Below are 7,861 nucleotides of genomic sequence, written 5' to 3' on the forward strand. Positions count from 1 at the left end.
ATTGGCTTCCCTGGCAACAACGCAAATTGAATCGACCAGTGGGTGTCTTAAACCTCTCTCTGCCAATCAAATATAATTTATAATCTCATCGAACTAACTACTTATACTAACTAGTAGCACAAACGGCAAGTCCAGGGTCGAAGAATAGGGAAACACGAAAGATTAGCTTCTTAAAACTCATTTTTAGTTAAAGCGGTAAATGGGGGGAAGGAGAATTAATGTGGATTAGATAATTGAAAATGTATTGAAAATAAAGTACAAAAAATTAAGGATAGAAATGTAATTAATAGAGATGTTCCAGCTTAGAGGATAAAGATCGGAATGACTCAATGAAACCTTGTTCATCGAATTATTCAAATGTAAATTTAGTTTCTTAACCATGCCTAGCCCAATTGATTGGAAATCCAACCAATGTTCCAAATTACCTGGTTATCTAAATACGCTCAAATGAATCCATATTAAACATGATTAACTAATCACATTAAGTTCTAGGACTTACGCTAGGATGAATATTTAATTTCCATCTTCTAATTAAATAGTCAATATAGTTTGTCCTAGACTCCTAGGTCAATAAGAACAATGCTCTTAATTATAGACAACCAATTACAAGCCTATTTAACCTTTTGTTTCTTAGAAATTAACTTATAATTTCATCTCACATATTACAAGTTAGTTTCAAGCATTCAATTATAAAATCAAGTAGTTTTCCAGACAATCAAGAGAAAATATAATTGTAAAGCAATTCAATAAAAACAGAAACTCATAGTCAAGATATAAAAATTGTATTTAAATAAAATGCCCAAAAATTATATTGAGTTCAGATCCCTAAATTCTTTAAACTAGAAACTAGGTCTTACCTTCCCATGGAAATGAAGAAGAGAAGAACTTGGTAAGTCTTCATTAATTACCCGAGAAGAGGGAAAGAAAATAAAAGAAAAGTACACGTGGAAGAAAGAAAATGAGAAGAAATTTGGCTAGTGGTAGAATGAGAGGAACTCCTATCCTAAAATCGAACAATAATATATAAACCTGTTGCGCAACGTCGCAACACTAGGGAAGAGTGTAGCAACGCTGGCTTTTGTTTGTTGTAGCGTAAGGCTTCGGTGTAGCTACACTGACTTTTATGCTTTCTCGCGCGTGCCTCAAGCATACGTTCGTCAAACTTTGGAGTAGAATTATGCTCTAAGGTAGCGTCGCTACGCTTCCACCTGTCTTCGAGCATAACTCTACACTTGGGAGAGCATTACAATGCTCTCGCCAGGGGTATTATGATAATTTTACCTCCTTTCAAGCACAGATGCTCAATTTAGCTTCTAATTGCTCCAAATTAACACCGAACGACCCGTAACAGTTGATTCTACCTCCTAGATTCCTGAAACCTGTAAAAATACTAAACAAACAAATTAAACATAGTAACGACCTCAAATTAGGAATGGTAAGATAACACATTTTCGGTGCTATCGGTAGGATGAAATTGATGACGAGCCACTATCCCTTCTAAATCCACAAATAGGTTTGAATTATCTTCTTCTTAGACATTAATGGAAATCTCACTTTCAATATCTCCTTCATCTAGATCTACTTTAGTAGCTCGAACTTGTAGATCGTTTAGTGTTAGTTCTGTGATATTGGCTATATATATATATATATATATATATTTATTTATTTATTTATTTAAGACTCATGACATCGACTTCTTGGGCTATTTAGGAGTTGTCTCATATTTTGTTTACGTAGGTACTTGTCTCAGAGGTTGTTCACCAAGGTGCCATCTCTGCAAAATATTTCTTTTCTTATTTAAATTATTCTGCAGAATATTTTCCCTGGGATGTTTTACTTTTTGGTGGATTGCCATTATATGTGGGGATGTTTTCCATCTTTCCGCTATGCTATTTAAGTCAAAGATGTCCTTGTGTTCGGGTTGTGACATATATTATTTTGTGAGATCATTGCTTGAGTTTGTCAGACTTCTTTCTGCATTGTGCTAAATTGAAAAAGAAGGATTTGTTCTATGCATGTGACAACGTGCTCTTCACATTGTTCCTTCGGTGAACGTTTAAATAGTACAAAGTACCGTTCGATCTTAGGGGAACCTAAGACTAAGCTGATCGAGAAGATTTTCTCCATATTTAGGGGGAGCCTGAACCATTATTAAATGAGAAAGGAGTTCTCAAGACTTAGGTGGAGCCTAAGTTTTCATGTGAAGGAAGTTCATAAGTAGAAGGAAAGATACACTATAATATATATGGGTTTCAATGACACAATGATATAACCAAATTGAGATTGGAGAGTGAAAAATGTATGTTTTTTTTGTCAAAAAAAACGTTGATTTCCGAACTTTAGTATTTTCCGACAGTTTTTCAATATCACAAATTTATGACATTTATTAACTGTCATTAAATAAAATTAATTATTATATTTTAAATAAAATAAAAATATGAGATTAAAAGAAACTCTAAGAAACGATGCAACCCACACCCTTTTCCTCTTTCTCCCCTTAACCTCTCTCCCACCTCCTTCTCTTCTTCCTCCACTTTCTTCCTCAAACCAACTTCCATCGTTGTCTCCATCACCACTGTCGCAGCCTTCGACTTCTTCTCTCTCTTCGTCGTAGCCGCCTCGCCATTTCTTTTGACGAGCTCCATCGCCTCCTCACTGCAAAAGAACCCGACATCTTCTGATCGCCCTCGCCAGCGATGGCGCCCAGAAACGAGGTGTGTCAATGTATCGCTGTCGATGACTTGAAAGCCATTAATGATCTGCGGCTAAAACATAGACACCTTAAACGCTTTTACCCACTCCAGGTTCGGCTTTTACCCGCTCTCAAATCGACTTTAAATTAGCATTACGCAAACCTTAAATGCTTCAAAACCATAGATTTTAGCTTGTTTGAACACGAATCAATAAGCGTTCAAGCTCTTTTTGTGAACTTCAATGGTAATCCTTAAAACGTTTCAAAATTCAATTAATTGTAGTTTTAATTTTAATGTTTATAGCTTTTCCATTGGTATCTTTAGATTGATATTGAACCAAATTAAACACTTTTCAGCAAGTACTCATGTTCGTTTTGCTGAGTTTTAGGTAGTAGAGTTTTGTTTAGGCCTTTTGGAACTCAATTAAAGTAATATAGATTAGTCTCTAACCATTGATACTCTCTTTTTGTAGTTGGGACTTGATACAGAGTGTCTGAATTAAATTTTAAGGTTGTTATATATATATATATATATATATATATATATATACATCTTTCTTCAATATTTTTGTAGTTTGAATAAGGTTTATGAACTAAGTTTGGACTCTAAATCTTTTTCTTGTTGTTTAGGAGCAATTCGATTCTATTAGGATCAATTTAAGTAAGTATATAATTCTACTTGTTGGGTTTGTTTACTGTGTGCTTGCAAATTTTGCAATTCAATTGTTATGATTCAAAGATGTAGCATTTAACTTCTCAAATGTATGCGCCCTAAGATTGAAGTCCTTACCAATAGGTACTTTTTCTATCTTCTACATTATGTTTTCCCTCTCCATCGATTTATGTGTTGGTATTGCAGATTAATATAGTATTTTTCGGATTATTTATCTAACTGGGTGCCTAAGTAACACTGAAGAAGTTTGTGTGTTTTTGTTTATTGTTAGCTTTTAAAAAATACTACTGGTTTGTAATGATGAAAAATTAAGAAAAATAAAGAGTATCGATCTTGGTCTGAATATATGATTTTTTGCAAGTGCTATTGTATTTGTCCTAATATAGGAAGTTGAGTCTCATAAGATTGACGATATTGTGTTGACTTTTTGGGATGACAAGTTATTGTTTATGACTTCTATTGAGTTTGTTATTAAGAACTTGAGTGCCAAAGTGAGAGTTAGGTATTTTTTAGTTTACTTCGAGAGTGAAAGTGTTTCTTAGACATTTTTAAAGACTTTTTACGTTGTTTTCTTAATTAAAATGTCACTTAAACACTTTTTAGACACTTTTTACGAATTTTTTGTGTTGTTTTCAAAGTTAAAGTGTGACTTAGACATTCTTTTAGAAAATTTTACATGGCTTAGAGAGTCAAAATTATACTTAAACGCTTTTATGGAACTTATTAGTTGCCAAAGTGACACTTAGATACTATTTTTGTCGTGCTAAGAGCTTTGGTGTTCATGGTCTTCGTCTCTGTTTTTACACATTAGTCTATAAAAAAAACCCGTACATGAGTAGATTTTGCAGAAGATTGGTGCATTAGACTGAAATATATTATCTAATTAAAGTCTTCCTTTTCTGCCAGATTTATTTTAGAAGAGAGAGCAAAGATAACTTCAATCATATCTTTGTATCAATTGCAGAAGTTTAAGACACACTTTAATGGGATCTTTCCTTTGAGATTTTCCCCCCTCCCTCTTAACCCAGTGTAGACAATTCAAATTCAATGAATTTCTTGGACTTGCATTGGTAACTACTGTAAGTACCAACTATGACTACGAAATAATTTGATCTTTATGATAGGCCTTCTGGAACTCGATTAAAGTAATATAGATTGGTCTCTAACTATTGATATTCTCTTTTTGTAGTTGGGACTTGATACAAAGTGTCTGAATTGAATTTTAAGGTTGTTTATTTTATTGTTTGAGATTGAAGTCTCAGGTCTATTTTCTTTAATGCGGGTTAAATCGAACCATCTTGCTAATTAATTGAAGTCGAATCCTGGTCGAGTCAGGTTTGTTTATTTTACCATTTGTCAAATTAAATTTTGCTGCTTAGTCGAGGTTGAAGCCTTGTTAGACCATGTCTATTTTCTTTAATGTTGGTTAAATCGAACTAGCTTGCGCCTAATTAACTGAGGTCGAAGCCTGGTCGAGTCAAGTCTGTTTAGTTTACTGTTTGTCAAATTAAACCTTGTTGCTTAGTTGAGGTTGAAGCCTTGTTAGGCCATGTCCATTTTCTTTAATGAGGGTTAAATCGAATCAACTTGCTAATTAGTTGAAGTCGAAGCTTGGTCGAGTCAGGTTCGTTTATTTTAGGATTTGTCAAATTGAACACAATTCAAGATTGAAGTTTAATGCTTGGTCAAGTCTGGTCCTTTTACTTTTCATGTCGGTTAAATCGAACACAATTCAAAATTGTGGTTTGAAGCCTATTTAAGTCAAATCCGTTTACTTGGTTAAATAAACATAATTCAAGATTGGTATTTGAACCTATTTAAGTCAGGTCTATTAATTTTTCTTACTACTTAAATCAAACACAATTCAAGATTGGAGTTTGATGCTTAGTCAAGTCAAGTCCATTTACTTTTCTTGTTGTTTATATCCAACACATTGGTGTTCGAAGAAAAAACAACCTTTTTATTAAGTCAGTTCCATTACTTTTTCAAAATAAACTTCACCTCCCGAATACCATGTCTTCTACCTTTGTCAACTCTTTCAATCCTTCAAGTATACACAAAAGGGGCAAACTGTTGACACAATATTTGCTCCAACTCGATTCTATTTATTTTCGATAACTTCAGATTTTTTAAAAGGTTCTAAAAAAAAGTAAAATATATTTTTCTTGATTTTTTTTAAAGATTAAAATATTGAAAAATTTTCCCCTTTTCCAGTCTTCCTTCTTTCCCGTTTCTCTCCTTTCATTCCTCTTCTTTCCCTCATTTTCTCACTTCCCCTTTCTTCACTCTCCAATTTTCTCACACTTTATACTCACTTTTGAGCTAATTTTAGGCCACTTTTATCACTATAAATATAGAAAGTGAGGACATAATATGGAAACAAAAAAAGAACACTTGAAAAAGAGATTTAGGTGAAGAGAAGGGGATTGACTATTGAGAAAAAAAAAAAAAAAAATACACAGGGGAGGAAACATAGTGAGGAATAAGTGAAAAAGAGAGACTTCGGCGAGCCTTCCATCAACAACAAAGCAGCAATTCCGGCGGCGACCATCCACCTGCAACCTTTAAAATAAGAAGAAGAAAAGGTTAACGAAGAGGAAGGAAAAAAAGAGGAAAAATTATGGGAGGAAAGGAGGAAGAAAAAATAAAAAAGAAGAGAGAAAAAGGGTGTTGAATTGGTAAAGTAGTAGTTGGGACTTGATACAAAGTGTCTGAAAAAATAAACGTCAATCACTTGTTTGGTGGTTTCATCCTTCAATAAGTTCATGCAAGACCTAGTAAAAACATCACATTAATTTTAAAGTTCAACACCACATTCATTTTAGAGTTCAACTCAAAGCATTAATGTCAACGACAATCACAACATTCATGTAAGTCTAAACATAATTCTCAGTCTTTCACAGAATCACTAGTCTTTTATAGAATAATCAATAAATATGGTTAAGTCCAGTTATCAACACTAGGTAGTGTGGTCCACTGATTATGCTAAAGAAAGGCTATAACTCAAGAATGTAAAATATTTGACATTTATTCAAATATTCTTGACAATAAAGTGTCACGATTTAGATGTTATGGACAAGAAAAAAATGTCATTATATTCTTTTTTGACATTTTATATTTGTCGTCAATACCTATAGTTCTACAACAATTAGTCAATTTTGAGTCAATTAATGACAATGATAACATGTCGTAGTAAACTTGACAATGTCAGTTTATCATTGTCAATAATTGTTCATGGCTGGCAATTATTTACTGTCATTAAAATTTTAATTAGAACATTTTTCAAAAACTGTCATTAATGTTCATATCTTTATAAGTGATACAACGACACAATAAGTGTCACAAATTTTAATTGTGACAGTTTTTAAATATCATGAAATCTCAATTTTGTTGTAGTGATATCTTCAAAAGAAAGGGAGTCTCACACGTTTAGAGTCGTTGAAGGGAGTCTCAAGACTTAGGGGGAGCCTAAGTTCTCATGTGAAGGGAGCTTAGAAGTAGAGGGAAAGATATCTTCAAGTGAGAGGGAGTCTCACACGCTTAGGGTGAATCTAAATGTAATCTCACTAATATTCACATACTCAAGGGGAGCCTAAGTCTGAGTGAGAGATAGTCTAACATCTAAGGGGAGCCTAGGTGATTAGCTATGTTGGGCTCTATGTGTGACAATAAGTACAATGTTGTAATTGTTTGACTTTTATATATCAGTGGAATATCTTTCATGGGAACACTATCTCTAGACTGTGAGTTTGTGTGTATCTTCTATATCTTAATAGTGTAAAGTACAAGGTATAGATAGGTATACAAGTACCAAAAATAGCTAACAAATTTCCTCAAATCTCAACCAAATAATCAACATGCTAATATAAGAATATCTTTACAATGTAACATCCCCCCTCAAATTCAAAGTGATAGGATAGAGACCAACTTGAATTTGCATAGTAATTGATAAAAGTGGCTAGAGGAGAGAACTTTGGTGAAGATGTCGGTTGATTGCTCGATTGTAGGTATGGATTGAAGATGCAAGGTAGAGCTTTGGAGATGATAGAAGGCAAAGTGGCAGTCGGTCTCAATGTGCTTTGTCCGTTTATGAAAAAAGATCATTATGTGCTATTTGAATGACACTATGGTTGTCACAATGAATAATAGTGGCAGAATTTTGGGTAGGCCCCATGTCAGCCAAGAGCCAACGCAACCATAAGACCTCTGAAGTAGCATCAGCAAGTGCACAATCTGATTCAGTATTGGATCTAGAAATAACCGTTTGTTTCTTACTCCGCCAGGTAGGGTTGAAAACAATCCCCGTGGAGTCGAGTCCCCGGTCCTTGCCCTGATCGGGGTGGGGAATCCCCAGTTTGACTGGGGATGGGGGTCAAACCGAGGATTCTAACCAGGTCTCTGGTCCTGGTGATGGGGCGGGGACAGGAAGGGTATCCCTGCCCCGTCCCTGTCCCCGATTGAATTTTTTATTTTTGAATATATATATATATATATAT

The 7,861-nt window shown here is 34.2% G+C and overlaps 1 long non-coding RNA gene across 4 annotated transcripts; it reads left to right on the forward strand.

The window, feature by feature from the left end:
• Window positions 1–2,461: 2,461 nt before the first annotated feature.
• On the forward strand, window positions 2,462–7,093 carry LOC120089686. 4 transcript variants are annotated; one of them, XR_005485310.1, is made up of 3 exons: window positions 2,462–2,804; window positions 4,272–4,444; window positions 6,762–7,093. It is a non-coding gene; the product is annotated as an uncharacterized LOC120089686 (long non-coding RNA). The 4 variants fall into 4 exon arrangements; XR_005485311.1 differs by lacking the exon at window positions 6,762–7,093 and adding an exon at window positions 4,555–5,889; XR_005485312.1 differs by lacking the exon at window positions 6,762–7,093 and adding an exon at window positions 3,166–3,203 and having other exon boundaries at window positions 3,323–4,543.
• Window positions 7,094–7,861: the final 768 nt, after the last annotated feature.

This window comes from Benincasa hispida, chromosome 11 (genome assembly GCF_009727055.1).
Source record: "Benincasa hispida cultivar B227 chromosome 11, ASM972705v1, whole genome shotgun sequence".
NCBI classification, from domain to species: Eukaryota; Viridiplantae; Streptophyta; class Magnoliopsida; order Cucurbitales; family Cucurbitaceae; genus Benincasa; species Benincasa hispida.